This window comes from Hipposideros armiger, unplaced genomic scaffold, assembly GCF_001890085.2.
Source record: "Hipposideros armiger isolate ML-2016 unplaced genomic scaffold, ASM189008v1 scaffold_78, whole genome shotgun sequence".
In the NCBI taxonomy this organism is placed as follows: domain Eukaryota; kingdom Metazoa; phylum Chordata; class Mammalia; order Chiroptera; family Hipposideridae; genus Hipposideros; species Hipposideros armiger.
The window spans coordinates 348,656-365,808 of record NW_017731428.1 but is presented as its reverse complement, the minus strand read 5'-3'; the positions used below and the strand labels follow the sequence as shown (position 1 = coordinate 365,808).

The window sequence follows — 17,153 nt, the reverse complement described above, 5'->3', positions numbered from 1 at the left end:
AACCATAAAATACAGATGAAAAAGGGGGTACCTGGTAGAGTAGAAGGTTCCTAAGGAAGAAGCATGCCATGAGATCCAGAATACATTTTAATGGGGTACCTGGATCAAAGGGAATTTCACCAAGATAAGAAAGAGGAGAAGAGAGCATGGATGTACACAAAGATAAGTATACAGATGCCAGAGAATGAAACTGATTTAAAAAAAAAATCTCACCTTTGGCCTTGATTCTTTTTTCTTAGTGAAGTTGAATGTGCAGTCATCTGCCAAGAGTAACAGGAGTGGTAGTAAGTTGGAGGTTTGAGCAAAAAAGTGAAAATTTAAAATAGTTGCTGAAGTAATGGAAGATGGTGTGAACCATACAGAAATGTAGAAGCATTGGCTGAAAGCACCAAAGGCCAATGGAGACTCTAAATTTGTAATGAAATCAAATATCCCTGGGAGCTTTATTTCTCTATCAGAATTCATCTATCTAGCAACTGAAATGAGAAATGAGGGTGTTAAATTGGTGCAAGGTTTGTTTTTGCAATACAGGCAAGGGACCAATTAAATGCTATTTATTAAAACATGAGTGAAATGCTGGACAGGGAGAACATAATTGAGCTAAGCTGGGTAGCAAGGGATGTAAAGCAAGAAGTACGGTGATAACTAAAAGAAGACAGAGGAACCAGGGTCTGGAGGTCTACATGACAGAGGACCGAGGGGGGGGGAGTAAAAGAACTGAAAGTAGAAGATGCAAAGTGGGTTTTGGAGCTGCAGATTTAGAGGAGGGGCAAGGACAATGACCAATGGAGAAGGTAGACAAGGAGAAATCAGGGTAAGGCTCACTGGAGATAAGAAAATCAAAACACTGCCTCATGCTTCCTTTTTCCTGGGCCCCATGCTTGTCTCTTATAAGAGGCAGAGTATGCCACTAACAGGAAGACTTGATGGGAATTGCTGGCTTTAAATGTTTCCCAGAAGTACAAGTGATAGTGAAATGGAGGGTCTCATCTAGGAGTCTACAATATATGGTCTTTCAGGAGCCTGAAATCTCAGCCCTTCCAACTTGTGAAATTTACTTTAGAGAAACTGCATCCCTTGGGAATGGGTCTAGAGGTGACGATGCACTTTACCTTGAGCTCAGCTCCTGTCATTGTCTATATTTGGTTACTGCTGAGACATGCTGGTATCACATTAGCACAAAATTAGAGAGTGCTTTTCATGTTTCTAAATGTCAAAGACCTTATAAAATACATCTAAACATCTACAGAAGAGGAGAAAGCACTGGTAAATAATTTTCCATTAAACCATTGTGCTTGTCAAGGTATCCTGAGAGTTATTTATGAAAAGTGGCAGAGCGTCTGCAATTTTGGCAAAATGGAAGGGCCCCTACTTTCTCTGACTAAAGGTATGAAATATATCAGACCTCTGTTGCTCAACAAATCAGAAATTTGGTGCTGACTCACTCATCCACTCAAAAATCTTATTACCTGCTTTCTTAGTGCTATTAACAAATTGGGTAATCTTAGACCAGTCATTTGAACTCACTGAACCCAGGGATTCTCATCTGTCAAGTGAGTCTATGAAAACTGACTTACTGATATCACAAAGAATTAAAAGATAATAAAACTATAAAATATTAGTTCCCCTCAAAAGAAGTCTAAACCTCTAAGTCTAGAGTCCAAGCTCTCCAACTAAGATAGACTGTGATAAGCTATATAGTATGATATACATAAAATACCTAGAGAAACCACTAAAAGATCTACACAAAGGCCTACACTCAAAAACATTACAAATCAAAATGAAATTCTAAAAGATATCCAAGTAGTCCACAGAAAAGAAAAGAAACCAAAAATGAAAAACTGAGAAAAACAACCAGAAAACCAAAAGAAAAATGACAGACTTAAGCCCTAACATATCAATAATCACATAAAATTTAAATGATAAAAATATATCAATTAAAAGACAGTTAGTAAAGTAGATAAAAAAACATGCCATCTAGTATGCCATCTAAAACAAACTCACTTCAAACATAATTAGTAAAAGGATTTTTAAAAAAGATATATCATACAAACCTTAACCTTAAAGAAAGCAATATATGATAAAGTAGATTTTAGAACAAATAAAGTGATTATAGACAGAGAGGGACATTTCACAGTGAGAAAAAGGTCAATTGACCAAGAAGACACAGCCATCCTAAAGTGTATGGACTAAACAACAGAATTGTAAAATATGAAAAACAAAAACTGATAAAACTGATAGAAGAAATAGACAAATCCAAAAAGGTAGTAGATACTTCAACACCCTTCTTTCAAAAGTTGGTAGAGCCAGACAGAAAATCAGCAAGGATATAGAAGAATTCAGTAACACCATTAATCAACAGAATCTAATTGATATTTATAGAGCGTTCCACCCAACAAGAGCACATTACACATTCTTTTCCAGTACACACAGAACATTTACCAAAATAGGTCACATCCTGGGCCATGAAACAAATCTCAACAAACTTAAAAACAAAAAAAAATTGAGATCATACAGAATGCATTCTCTGACCACAATGATATCCAATGGAAATTAATAACAAAGATAACAGGTAAATATCCAAGGGACAAAAAAGGGAGATGATGTTTCTATACTTTATTCAGACTGATAAAAATGATACCACCAGTAGACTGTGACATGGTATCATTTTACCAGTCTGAGTGAAGTATAAAAATATCATCTCTCTTCTCATCTTGGAGAGACAGAAATATCTATAGATATTACATATCTATAGATATAGGTGTGTAATATATATTGGGAAAGTCATGATGCATTTTTGCATTGAAAAACATAAAAAAATACATCATGACTTACCCGACGACCCAAGCCCAACCCTGACCCTCACCCTCACCTTAACTTCCACTGACGGTTTTTTTCTAGACCATGGTTCACATTTCCTTGCCTCACTAAACGTCACGTTAGACACTGGACACATTAAGGGATATGTCTAGATACCACGTTCTGTGATTTTTAGTCCAGTAAGCAGTTAACGAGCCTGCCTTCAAATTCCAAACTGTCTGCCTTTGTAGTTTGCAGAAGCTGAAATCTCCAGCTTCCAGCTTTTTCATGGGGCGCACTGGGGTCCCCTCCCCTCAATCCATGCATAGTTTAGCAACCAGCCAAGGATTGGGGAAACTTTGCTATTCAGATTTGGGATCTCATTCCCTTCCAGGATTTCTCTCCTACCGTTCCGGCTCTTCTGCCAGCCCTGAACTCTTTCTTCCTTCTCTGAAGTTTTTGCCTCCTTTTGGTTGGTCTCTAGTGCGATCAAATAGCTGTTTTATATACATACTTTTTTTGTTCATATTGTATCATTGTTACCTGTAGGAAGTTTAGTGCAACTGACCTACTTCATCATCACCAGGAGCTGGAACTCTGTAATCAAGATTCACTTCTCATAGGGAACTATCCTTGAGCCAGAGGTCTGTGGGGAGAGGCAATGATACACGAGGATAGGTGTCAGGAGCCTAAGCTACCTGCTCAGGCAATTCACTGCATCTTCCTGACCGGCTCCAGCTGAGGCTCGTATCTATCATTTCCTCATAATGATGGATTGCTTCTGCACTCATCCAGCTTTTTTTCTTAGTATATCAGATAACAGCCAGTTTTTGATGGGTAGCTCCTACTTGTTAACGCTGGTCAAATGTTTAGTCACTCCTGGGACTCAGGAGCAACTCAAAGGGTTTTTCTCAAAAGGAGAATAGGTATTAACAAATGTGAGCACGGCTTTATTCCAAAACCATTGGCGGATCTGCTCCGATCTTTGGGGACCTTTCAGAAGCTCCATAGAGCATCTTTATTTGCTCTAAATACCCTGAGTACAACTGAGGCACTCTAAAGTAACTTATCAGATTATACCACTCCCCCTTCCTAGGGAGGAGTGAGTGAGGGACAGAGAAGACCCGGGAGTGATACGTTAGTGCAATTCCCTGCACATGAGAGGAAATGATTACAAATGGAAAGTCATCTCCTTTACCCCAATATAAAGCCCGCCATAGAGCAGCACTCAGTCTGCGTCAGAATACAGGAATAGATAAATGAATGAATAAATCACTGTTGTTACTATATCAAATGTAATATTAATCTTATATAAATATTACAAAATAAATCACGTAGTCAAGACTAATACATTTTAGGAGGTAGTAAATTCTGCCCAATAAAGACTTGTGAAAGTAAAAAAAAAAGAAAGACTTGTGAAAGTATCAGCATTCACTTGGTACTGAGCATTTGTAGAATGCCAAAGGTTTGTTTATTTATTTATTTACTATTCATTCATTCATTCATTCATTCATTGCATATGTTTTGCATGTCAGCCATCATGCTAAGTGCAATGGGTATGAATGAATGGCATTGTCCTTGACTTCAAGAAGCTAATAATCTAGTAGTCAATACAACATGGGCCCATTCGGCCAAAAGTCAGAAGAGCTGAGCTCCAAGCCAGCCTGCCTCTCCACATCGCTCTCCTTCACCCAGGAGAGCCCTTCTTGCCCAAGGATGTCTTTACTCACTGACCTTGTCACCAGTCCACCAACATAGTGTGAAAGCCAGAAGAAAGCAGACAGGTGAGGAACCGTGGGCTGATCAGAAAAATGTATTTTCAGGTAACTCTTAGAGCCATAAATAATGGGAATCGCAAAGAGCAAGAATCACAGAGGAACAGAGCATGGAAAATACAATTTAGCCACACTTTCCAGATTCTGAGACACTTTCCATGCCCCTTATGATGGTAAATAAATATGTAAATAAATAGAAAATGTTGGTTAGACAATATCCAGCTTGAAGGGAAATGCAGATAAATGCTGATACCTATCAGCAGGTTAAATCCTTAAATATTTTATGCCCTCTGTTGATGCTGGGGGGAAAATAAAAGACAAAAAGGGACAGAGGAAGAAAGAGAGTAGAGACAGAGAAATAGAGAAAGTAAAACATCGTGATTCAATTGATACAGCAGATTTTATCACTTCTTTTTTTTTTTTCCTTGACCGATTTCTTTTTCCTTACGTTGCAAGCTTGGCAATTGATCTTGGGAGACATCATGAGAGCTCCCGGTGAATTCTGTGTCTTGCATTTTGCCTCATCTGTGTCTAAAAAAGTCTGTGTCTAATGAAGACCATCACAGATCAGCGGAATCACATAATTCACTCCACCATTTAAAAAAACAGCCTCACTCATACCTCACACTGAGACTGCTTCATTCATTTAGAGGAACAGGATATTTTAAAACAAACGCTGATTGGCATTTCAGTCCTGTTTTAAAAATTATCAGTGCTAATCATATACGATTTCAAAATACTCAAAAGGAGAAAAAAGCAAACATAGAGTCTCACACCAGGAAATAATTCATTTTCCATAACTGTGTAAATCCTTCTAGCACTTTATATAGGTAATCTCATTTTGTTTTAACTCCTAGCTTGTCTTGTATGGTTAACACATTGCATAATAATTTAGTGCCCTTTTTTAACCTATTATTGCAACTCAGCATTTCCAAATTATGTATAAATCACTCCTCATTTTTAAGGACTGCATAGGTTTACATCAACTGAGCATTATACTGTCATTAGATTCATTAGATATCATTGAAGCTGTGATTCCATTCTTGCTCATAAACTATTGCTCTGTATGTTCTTTTGAGAGGCTATTACCAAGGTGGTTATATGTCAACTTCTTGTCTATTGACTGCATAATGAGCTTTGATGGCCGGGAGTGGTGGGTTTTCCTACCTCTTCCTCCAGTACTCAGCTCAGAGGCTGACTTAGAGTAAGACAGTAATAAATGCTTGTGAAAGAATTAACCAGCCGATCATTCAGGTACCCATTCAGTACCCTACAGGAATGGACTAGAATTATAAAAGACAGGGTTCATGCTAAGGACTGAGAGCAAAATAAGCCAATGGTTAACCAGGGAGCCCAAGAACACTGAATTTCTCACGGGACCTTCTTGGTAGCAAATGAGTTGATCCATAAAAATACCTTCTCTCCCTTGGCAATGTGATAATGTTTATGTCTAAGTAGATAGCTTATTATAGGAATTCCTTTTCTGAGTGCAGCTCAGTCAGGAAGTACACCAGAACTTCCTACTGGTCCCTCTGACTCAAGTGCCTTTAAGCAGCCAAGGGGACTTGCTGAAGCTCCCTTGTTGGGTTTACCTATGCACCACTAGAGATCTGTTTCTATACCTGTCTCCCCTCTGGTATGCCCTACCCCCATGGTGAGCTTTCCAAAGGCAGGAGTCAAATCTTGCCCACTTGGATTCCCCAGTACTTAGCACAGTGCCTGGAACAGGCGACATGGGGTTCAAATCTGAACCCAACCTATATGACTCCAAATCCTGGGATCTTTCATTTATTTGACAAATATTTACTGAGGGTCTGCTCTGTGCATGGCTATATGCCACCTGCTAAGGGACACAGGGGAACAAGATAGAAGAAGCAATCAAGTAGTAGCCTTCACAATGCCTAGGGCATGTGAATAAAATCCTGGCTTAATCTAAGAGATTGCATAAATCACCCAAAGAGAATGCTGAAATAACAACCTAACTTAAACTCCATTCGGCTGGAAAACAATAGGGCCGAATTCCTCCACAAAATGTCTAGAATAAATGCCTTCCTTAAAGGGCCTTAACTCTCTGGTGGCATGAGAACAAAGACTCCATTCCTTTCCCTTACCTGGAGCGCTGTGAGCTGCAGCATCCACTGACTAGGAATCAATAGTTGCGATTGTGACATGTTCCGTGTGACTCTGGGAAGGTTAAACCTGACTTACTGATCGCTGTGATTAATTGGAGGTGGTCCCCTCAGGTTTGTTCTGTCATCCTTCAGGCTGATGTTCCGTGCAAATCAGTCACATTTGAATAAGTAGCTCGAATTCCCTTTGACACAGAGAATCCCCAGAAACATGAGAAAGGGTCAATTTGTGACCCAAGGAAGGGAAAATTCTCAAATTGAAAAGCAATACTCATGATCGGGTTGGGGTTAATCAGCCATGATGTTGGAAGACATGGAAATGATTCAAGCTGTACAGGTTCCCGGGACGCCACCTCTTCCTGGGCTGCCCCTTCCTCTTCATCTGCCCAGCCCTTAGGTGCTGTGTGCTGAGCCTGCTTTCCCAGTGTCCCTTACAGCTCAGAGCTGACATCCAGGGGCTCTGAAGGTCTCTGTTCCCACCCAGGCTTTGTCCCATAGGTGTCATGTTACTTGGCCTAAGCCTGAGTTTAGTCATTGAAAAAACAGAGATTAAAATGCCAATGTATTAGTTTCCTGGGGCTGCCATACAAAGACTCATAAATGGGAGAGGGGGGCTTAAACAACAGAAATTTAGGTCTCACAATTCGGGAGGCCAGAAGTCTGAGATCAAAGTATGAGTGGGGGTGGTTCCTTCTGAGGGCTGTGAGGGAGAGCCTCTTCCACGCCTCGCTCCCAGCTTCTGGTGGCCTCAGGTGTCCCTTGGCGTGTAGACGGTATTATTTCTGGCCTCACAGCGTCTTTCCTCTATGTGTACCTGTCTCCAAATTTTCCCTTTTATAAAGACAGCAATCGAATTAGATTAGAGCTTACCCTAATGACATTGTTTTTACTTGATCACTCCTATAAAGACCCTATTTCAAATGTGGTCACAGTCTGAGGTGCTGGGGATTAGGACTTTACACGTCTTTTTGAGGGGACATGATTCAGCCTGTAACGGCCAAGTTTATAACGTTGCTATAAAAATTAGATGTCCTGAAATTTGTTCTGGTGTGTGTAAAATAACAACTACCTAGTAGATACTAAAAAAAAGCTATTCCCTTTCTTTGCTTATTTTCACCTTTGATCCCCAACTTACTCGTGTTTTTTAAGAATATGATTGTCCATGGAATGCATAAGAATATAATAATATAATATTTAATAAGAATGAATTAAAAATACATTTAGCATTGCATCTATGGATTTTGAGATAGAAAACATTATAGCATTTACATGCACAGCATATTAAATGATGGACACATTTGTCTCATGATTTTGAGAGAATAAGATGAGATCATTGATGCAAAGGGTTTGACACTTATTAGACACTCAGTCAGCAGACTTATGTTTATTTTGCCTATGGCTAAGTCCTGCCCTGCCCTCCACAAGCTCCCTGTCAAATGGTTTGCTTTACACTAAAGTGTAAACGGACAGAGATTGAGATAGCAAAGGGTGCCACAGAAAACATGGAGGAAGAAGGAACCCCTCTGTCTGGGAACATTTCCAGGAGCCCAAGACCTCATCAACCCAGCATGAGGAGTGTGTACCAAGTCAGAGAGCCTGGGACAAGCCCTGCGTGTTCTAGAATTGTCAGTCTGCTCAGCTCTGCTGCATCACAGAGTACCTAGTCCTCAAGTACAGAAGACCAGTTGGAGAGCTCAGCAGGGCTGATCATGGTAGACTGTGCTGACTGGTATAAGATAGGACTCTGTCCTGAAGATGGTAGGGAATCATCAAAGAATTAAAAGCAGGAAGTAACTTGATTCACTCATTCACTCGAGCATTCATTCATGCAAGAAATACCTATATTTTTTATACTCATTGTTGTGTTAGTCACTGGGTGACAAAAGATGAATAGTATATGGCTCCAATGAGGCTAGGTTAAGAATTGCACTCATTGGATGGGCTTTTCAGTCATTCTAAGTGAAATATTCCTAACACACAAGGCTTCAGGTTGTTCCTTTGTAAAGTGGTGGTGTTAGGGTGGATTGCTAAGGATCCTTCCTGGAAGAGTTTACAACTTCTGTAGAATAAATGCAGAGTATGCTTTACAGTGGAGGTTTTATTACGGAGTGCTTAAAAATAAGGGCTGTGAAGTTAGACTTTCATTCAAAGTCAAGCTTCCCTACTAATCATTACCACTAATTGTCTTTCACCAAATGACTTAACTTTTTTAAACTTCCGTACCCTCACCTATAAAGCAAGACTATCGATACCTACCTCAGGGGATGTTGTAAGTATTGAGTATGAAAACAATGTGAACTGCCTAGAGTGAAGCCTGGCATACTTAAGCACTCCATTCATACATAAAAGACAGACATAGAAAATTTGTATATTGAATACGAATATATGTATGAATTCTACATGTCTTCCATGTATGTATATACCAGTGTTTGGGGTACACTATTAATGTTTTCAAAGAAAGCAGTGCACATTTGGGGAATTACATCTTCTATTACTTCTGATATGCACCAAGAGGCCAAATCACCTTCAGAAAGTATAATTTGTTTTCCTCATAGGGTACCTTTGGCATATCTGGTTATATATAAAGGAAGAGCTTGTAATGCTTTATAAATCTCTAATTAATTACTCAACAAACACGTTGCTAATATCCCATGGTTGGGAATTGGATTTGCTCCATGTATGCTTAAATTAATATTTTAATATAATTTAATGTAAATGGTAATCTAATAAATGTTAATTCAAGACAAACATGAACTAATGCATGCAACTCGCCTTCCTAGAAAGAAGCAGTGACTTGCAACTGCTTAATCCATATGAAATATTTATGGATCATGTGCTACCTGGAGAATTGAAGCACTCTGTGCTATTGGGCTATCCCTTCAACTAAAGATGTGCTAATGACATTATATGTGTTCAAGGGACCCGAGAGGAGACAGGGAGAATATTTAATCCTAGCAACCTTGCCACCTGGCCCCAGATCTCCCTTTGGCCAAAATGAGACCTGACTTCAAATCCCGTCAGCACCAGCTCCTGCATATCTGCTCCAGTGTTCTAGGTTGTCTTGTTGCAGGAAATCCGGATAGTCAGCCATTTCTTATAATCTTAAAATACCAAGGAGAAGATAGAGAGGATCCTTTTTTATCCAATTACAGTCAATATAATATTGATGTACAATAGTATATTAGTTTCAGGTGTGCAAAATAGCGATTAGATATTTATAAAACTTACAAAGTGATCACCCCAATAAGTTTGGTACCCATCTGACACCACACATAGCTATTACAATATTATTGACTACATTCCTTGTGCTGGACTTTACATCCCCATGACTGTTTTTTCAACAGGCGATTTGTACTTCTTCATCCCTCCCCATTTTTCACCCAGTCCCCCAACCCCCCTCCCATCTGACGACCATCAATTGGTTCTCTCTATTCATGAGGATTCTTGAACCTACAGTTAATAAAGTGTGTGTTACTTGACAACATGACTTCATGCCCGTCTATGACTACAACAGGCTTGCCTGCAGCAAGAACTCCTTAGCGGATGTTCACAGCTTCAGGTAAGGCACCACACGAAAAGTATGAAATAGAAGCCATTAACAATTTCATCAAACTGGTACCAGGTGCCTATAATGTGCAAGGCAATGGGAAGGCATAGCTGGGAAAGTCTCTGCTGCTTTGCCACCTTAACTCATGAGTGTAAGTGATACAATCCAAACAGCTAAAGTTTACCAGAAGGCGGAAATGGGCACTACCTGGAGAACTTGCCGGCCTTGGATGGGCCAGTCTCCCTGTAGGACCCCGGCTTTCCATGCTTCTGCCAGAATAGCAGCTCCATAAATGATGCAACTTTCTTGGGTTGTCTGTCCTTATCTCTGATTTGTGCACTACTGGAGAACGCTGGCCGTTGCTTGGATGGGCCACAGTCTCCCTGAGGGGCCCCGGTTGGGTGTGCTTCTGACAGAATAGCTGCTCCGTAAATGGTGGAACTTTCTGGTATTATCTGTTTTTTGTCTCGGATATGTGCACCACTTGGAGAACTCTGGCCGGGCCTTGGATGGGCCAGTCTCCCTGTGGGGACCTGGCTTTTGATGCCTCTGAGAGAATAGCTGGTCCATAAAGGCTGCAAATTTCTGTTGTTTCTCTTGTTGTCTCTGATTTGTGCACTAATTAGACAACTCTGGCCAAGGCTTGGATGGGACACAGTCACCCTGTGGTGCCTAGCTGTGTGTGTTTCTGACAAAATAGTTGCTTAAATGATGCAAATTTCCGGGGTTGTCTGATTTCTGCAATTCAGACTCGATTTCCCCCATTGCTACTAATCGCCCTAGTGCAAGTCCTTTGAGCTCTTATTCACACTACAGCAATAGCCTCCTATAGTCTACACTCTTGTTGCCTCCCTGGGATCCTGTTCCATCTTTCCTCCATTAGCAGCAATGGTGTGGTCTAATGAGACTGACTTCACTTACATCTCCAACAGTGATTCCTCCTGTGCTAATAATGCGATACCATTGACATCTTCACATTGAGATTGGTCGAAGGATGGGCTTTCCTATGGCCAAATGGATAGATCCGTGCATGGTTATCTAACCCAATTAGCCCACTCCTTGTGTAACCCTGGATTGACTGATTGGGTGAAGAGTCAATATGGGGAAAAGTGGGCACTGGAAAGGATACAGGAACACAACAGGATGCGGTACCTGAGTGGATGGGGTCTTAGAGTTGAAGAGTTGCAAGACTAGGCCAGTGAGAAGGAATGACACTTACAGAGCTCAAGGCCTCAGAAGCACACACAGATTAATAATAGATTAAGTATCTATTGAGTGTCTGTAAGTGCCAGACTCCGGGTCATCACTCCTCATCCTCCTGCTACACTGGTTTCTATAAATTATTAGAACTTGACAAGTTTTTTTCCAGCCTCAAAATTTTGTGTGTTGTGTGTTCCCTCTGCCTTGCATATTTCTTCATGGTTCTTCGAGCTGCTGATTCTTCCCCTGACCACTCCATCTAAAGGATAGCATCCCCCAAATCATCTGTAACAACACCCTATATGTTAGGAAATGACATCAGAAAATATTAATGTTTATCTGCCCCCAGGTTAGGATGTAAGTTCTATTAACGCAGAATACTTTTTTGTCTTTTTCCTGACATGCAGGAAAGCCCTACGCAATAGCAGGAGCACAAAGCTATTTTTGAATGAATGAATGAGTGAGTCAGTGAATTGACTGGGGGTCAATAATCAACAAGACAAACCCCAGTCCCTGCCCTTATGGTGCTGACATTACAGAGACAGCCAAAATGAACCATAAGGACCACAAAATACACATTTCATAGCCGGCTACATCATGAATTCAGTACCATTCAAGAATAGTTCTGTACAGCAAATTCCCACCAAACCTTCCCCTACTAAAATACATAAATAAGACAGCAAAGTTTAAGAATAGATCTTCTAGTACCTAAACCCACAGTCCTGAGCAATCTAGAGACTCCTATAATTTCAGTTCCTTCTGAGAGCACTTTCTCTTCAACTTCTGTTTTGTGTCTTTCTGAATTTTTGATTCTATTTTGATCCTGAGTAATATCTCCATTTGATAGACGACCACCATCTTAGCTGTAGAGGGGAAATAGGACCTTGTAGAAGATGTGTAACAGCGATGTTCTCACGCTTAGTTCTGGGTGGAGAACAAATTCCTGTGTGTCCCGGCAGTCAACAGGTTTTTATTGTATCTACTGTTCAGCCCTGATCTAGGGCAGGATTTGAAAAACAGTGGTCTGTGAATGGTTTCCACATGACAGTGGCATACAGTGGAAAGTGGGGACAGGTATAAGTGGGAATCAGGAGGCCCGCATTGTCCCACAGAGAGCCACCTTCTGAAATAAACACGAATGTCCACATGTGACAGAAATGGAAACTGATGCTCTAAGACATTAAATCACTTGCTCACATTTTACACAGGTAGTAGGTGTTGGAATCCGATTCCTAATACTGATTTTTCTGACTCCAAAGTCCATGTTCTCCCTGTTAAATCTTGCAGTCAGGGAATAGCATCCACGATCATGCACTCTGCCATTTCCTGAATCCATCTGAAACTGGCGTGACAAGTTCTTCCAACCTCAGTTACAATTATACACGCTTGATCCCTCACTTGCCAGATTAGTAAGAAGTCATTTCCCTTGGGACTCTCTTCCTCCACTAAATTGCACCAAAACACAAAGCACACATTGTCCAAAAGGGTAGTCCTTTTCAAATTAGTTCTAGAGATCTGCTATACAGCATAGTGCCCGGAGTCAACAATACTGTATCGTGCACTAAAAAATTTGTTGAGAGGGTAATATCTAATGTTGAGTGTTCTTACCACAGTTAAAAAAGAACACAGAGGGCCGGCCGAGTGGCGCGATGGTTGGGAGCTGGCTTGGGATGCCAGAGGGCCCCGGTTCAGATCCCATATATGAGGGCCAGTGACACTGCCCTCCACAGCTAAGATGCTGAACAACAGCTCAACCTGGAGCTGGGCTGCCGTGAGTCACCGGCGACGGCGTAGGCTGCAGCCCCTGTGGTAGTGGGTTGCCATGGGCTACTGTGTGTAGCCAGCAGCCAGCATGAGCGGCCAGCAGCCAGCGTGAGCGGCCGTCCAGAAGCCGGCGACTGATCTGCCTCGCCTGGGAAGAGTGCAATGATGGTGCCAACTTGGGCCAGTGAAGCAACATCCTCCACAACTAGATTGAAGAACAAAAAGGACAGCAACGTGTCTGTTCCCCTTCCCCCAATTCCCCAGCACTGTTCCCATCCCCCCAATTCCCCAATAAAAAAAAATAAATAAATAAATAAAAGGAACACAGAAAACATGTGGAGGTGATGTGTATGATGATGGTTTCACAGGCATGTGCATATGTTCAAATTCATCTATTTGTATGCATTAATACGTGTGGTTTTTCTTTTTTGCTTTTTGTTTTTTTGGTATATCAATTAATTATACCTCAATAAAACTGTTAAAAATAAATTACATCAGAGTAGGCAGGGTACCAAATTCCAACCTGCTACTGAAGACGCCTTATCATTCTAGGTTGTTGTAATGGACTACTGGTCACCATAGCAATACTCCCTCACTAGCCAAGCTCCTTACTCAAGCACTACTGTTCTTCAAAGGAAAATGGTCTCACTCCCTCAGGGGCGATATTAGCCAAAGGGATTCCAGGCTGAGGCCAGTGTTCAGCTCCTGTTCCCGAGAGCCCAGCCCTGTGTCCCGGTGGCTGAATCTCGAAGAGATGCTGACATCACTCACAGTGTGAAGCAACTGGGCCACCTTCACGATGATTTCGATCCGGGCCACCAGCCTGGATCTCCCCACTCTTAAGGAGATGTTCATTTGGAGAATCTCGTTGCTTTTTCCTGCAACTAGATCTTCAGCAGGTCCACTCAGCTTCACGGCAATAATTCTCTCTTCATTAGAATCAGGGAGATTTGTTGTCCCATCTCTTTTAAAAAGCCAGGGGATCCTCCTGGAAATGTGGAAATGTATTCACCCTCTCCTCTGCAGAGATTCAACTTCGCATACCACTGACCTGGAGAGTGGCACTCTTGATAAAGTCATAAAAGTTTCTACTAGACGTTATCTCCACACAATGGTTGTGTGTTTCTCTCACTATATATTTGCATAATTAAGTGGCCGGCTCAAACGAGCCTTCACAAGAAAGTCAGTTTCCTTCTATTAAGATTTTAAAATAAACAAAAAGCACATCTTCTACTTTAGTACAAATCAATAAACATTTAAATGATATTTATGGAGCATGTGCTCAGTATTAGACATTGAATACGATGTCCTGGTCTCTGCCTTTCAGAGCTCAGAGTTCAGTAAGTGGGTAAATAACTATAGACCTCATTATTAAGAAAACAGTAAATGCTATCGGAGAATAGCATATGCAATGCCATAGGTACAGCAAATAGAAAGAAATTAATTTTATATAGGGAAGGGAGAGCAGGGGCTACTCAGTGAAAAGGCAACACCTAAGCCAAGAGCTGAAAATATTTGATCAAGCAGAGAAAATAGGACAAATATTTGCAAAGGCAGGACGAGTTCATGTCCAGTGGTCTTTTGGATAGATCAACTTGGCTAGACAACAGCCCTCAGTTATTCCATAAAACACTAATCTAGGTGTCACTGTGAAAATATTTTGTAGATGTGACTAAAGTCCATTATCTGTTGACTTTAAATAAGGAATATTTTCCTAGATAATCTGGGTGAGCCTGATTTGATAGGCTGAATGAAAAGCAGTGCTGAGGTTTCCTTGAGAGAAGGAATAGTCTAGGTCTAAAACTTCAAATGTGACCTTTCGGATGACCTGCCCTATGGATTTTGGACTTGCCTAGCCATCTCCTACAATCGCATAAGACAATGCATTACAACAGAGCTCTTAACATTTATTTCCTCTTAGTTCTGCTTCTCTGGTTAAACTCGAACTTATATAAATTTTGGTGCCCAGACGTGAAGTGCTCCTGTAACAAATACATAAAAACATGGAGGTGGCTTTGGAATTCAGCAATGGACAGGAGCCGGAGTAATTTTGAGGAACATCATAGGAAAAGCCTACACTGCCTTGAACAGGCTGTTAGTGGAAATATGGATGTCTAAGACTCTGCTAGTGAGTACCCAGAAGGAAATAGAGAGCATAATAGAAAAACAAAAATTTTACAGCAGACAGGAAGCTATGAGTTCAGACAATTAAGTTAGTGAACTTGTTGCAACAATGTTACAAACTTTTTTGATAACAGAGGGATTATTCATTATGAACTTGTACCAACTGGACAAACAGTTAACCAAGTTTACTATTTGGAAGTGCTGAAAAGGCTGCATGAAAAAGTTAGACGAAAACAACCTGAACTTTTCATCAACAATTCATGGCTCTGGCATCACGACAATGCACAAGCTCACACGGCACTGTCTATGAGGGAGTTTTTTGCCAGTAAACAAATAACTGTATTGGAATACCCTCACTACTCACCTGATCTGGACCACAATGACTTCTTTCTTTACCCAAAGATAAAGGAAATATTGAAAGGAAGATATTTTGATGACATTCAGGACATCAAGGGTAATACAATGACAGCTCTGATGGCCATTCCAGAAAAGAAGTCCCAAATTTGCTTTGAAGGGTGGACTAGGTGCTGGTGTTGGTGCATAGCTTCCCAAGGGGAGCACTTCAAAGGTGACCATAGTGATATTCAACAATGAGACATGTAGCACTTTTTATAGGATGAATTCACGAACTTAATTGTCAGACCTCATATGTATACAAGTAAAGAAGCCATTGCAAAGCAGAGCAGAGTTTTTGCCAATATTAAATGTTTTAGTCAGTGTGGGCTGCTATTTTAAAAATACCGTAGACTGGGGGGCTTAAACAACAGAAACGTATTCCTTACAACTCTGAAGGCTGGAAATCCAAGATCAAGGTGGCATCCAATTTGGTTTGTGGTGAGGACCCTCTTCCTGGTTTGCAAGAAAATACCTTCGTGCTGTGTCCTCAGATGGTGGAGAAGAGATCATCTCTCTTGTCTTTGAGATGAGCATGAATTTCACTCATTAGGTCTCCACTCCCGTGACCTAATTACCTCCGAGAGGCCCCACCTCCAAATACCATCACAGTTGGGAATTAGGCTTCAACATTCAGTCCACAGGACCAAGATATTGAGGGGTCTGAAATTGGGGCTCAGGATTTGATTTGAAGGAAAGTGCTAGCGAATACCCAGCTTTCAGTTTGTAATCCTTGGAGGACTGCATGTAGGAGTAAAGCACAAATACAAATTCAGATATAGCTGTACAAACACTGCTACCATGCCTTGAATGAGCATTATTATGATAAGTTCCTGCCGACCTAAATGCCTGTTAGGGAATAGGATGAACCTCCCTAAAAGAAGAGGGCATCATCAGGGACCTCTACAATTTTTGAGAAACAATGCCAAACTTCAATATAAAAATAACAAATAGAAAAAAAAAGATACAGATATAAATCCATCAATGACCTGCATTCAATTTATAATGCTATAAAACAAACAGCCACCCACTCAGAGGGTTAAAACAACATTTGTTTATTATCTCACAGTTTCTAAATATCAGGAGTCTATGCACAGTATAGCTGGGTTCTCTGCTCAGGGTCTCACAAGGCTGAAATAATTGAGGCTCCATTCTTACATGGACCTTAGGGTTCTCTTCCAAGCTCAATCAGATTGTTGGGAAAGTAGAGGGCCCCGTTTTCTTACTGGCTGCTCAGCTCTTGGAAGCCACCCTCAGGTCCTCCCCCATGTGACCCTCTCAGAAACTGGCAGCTTATTTCTTCAAAACGCGCAGGAGGATCTGTCTTCAGTCTGCTATGAAGAAGTCTTAGCACAGAAATGGCTATCTCATTGTGTTCATTATATAACGGAGCCTAATCAGGGACTGATATTTCATCACATT

At 40.9% G+C, this 17,153-nt stretch overlaps 1 long non-coding RNA gene across 1 annotated transcript in view; it reads right to left on the bottom strand.

Moving 5' to 3' along the window:
• Positions 1-227: 227 nt before the first annotated feature.
• Positions 228-17,153, bottom strand: part of LOC109383224 (uncharacterized) — a 55,385-nt gene continuing 38,459 nt past the window's right edge. Inside the window, exon 3 of the long non-coding RNA XR_002124106.1 lies at positions 228-260. This is a non-coding gene — a long non-coding RNA (uncharacterized LOC109383224). The remainder of the gene's footprint in view (positions 261-17,153) is intronic.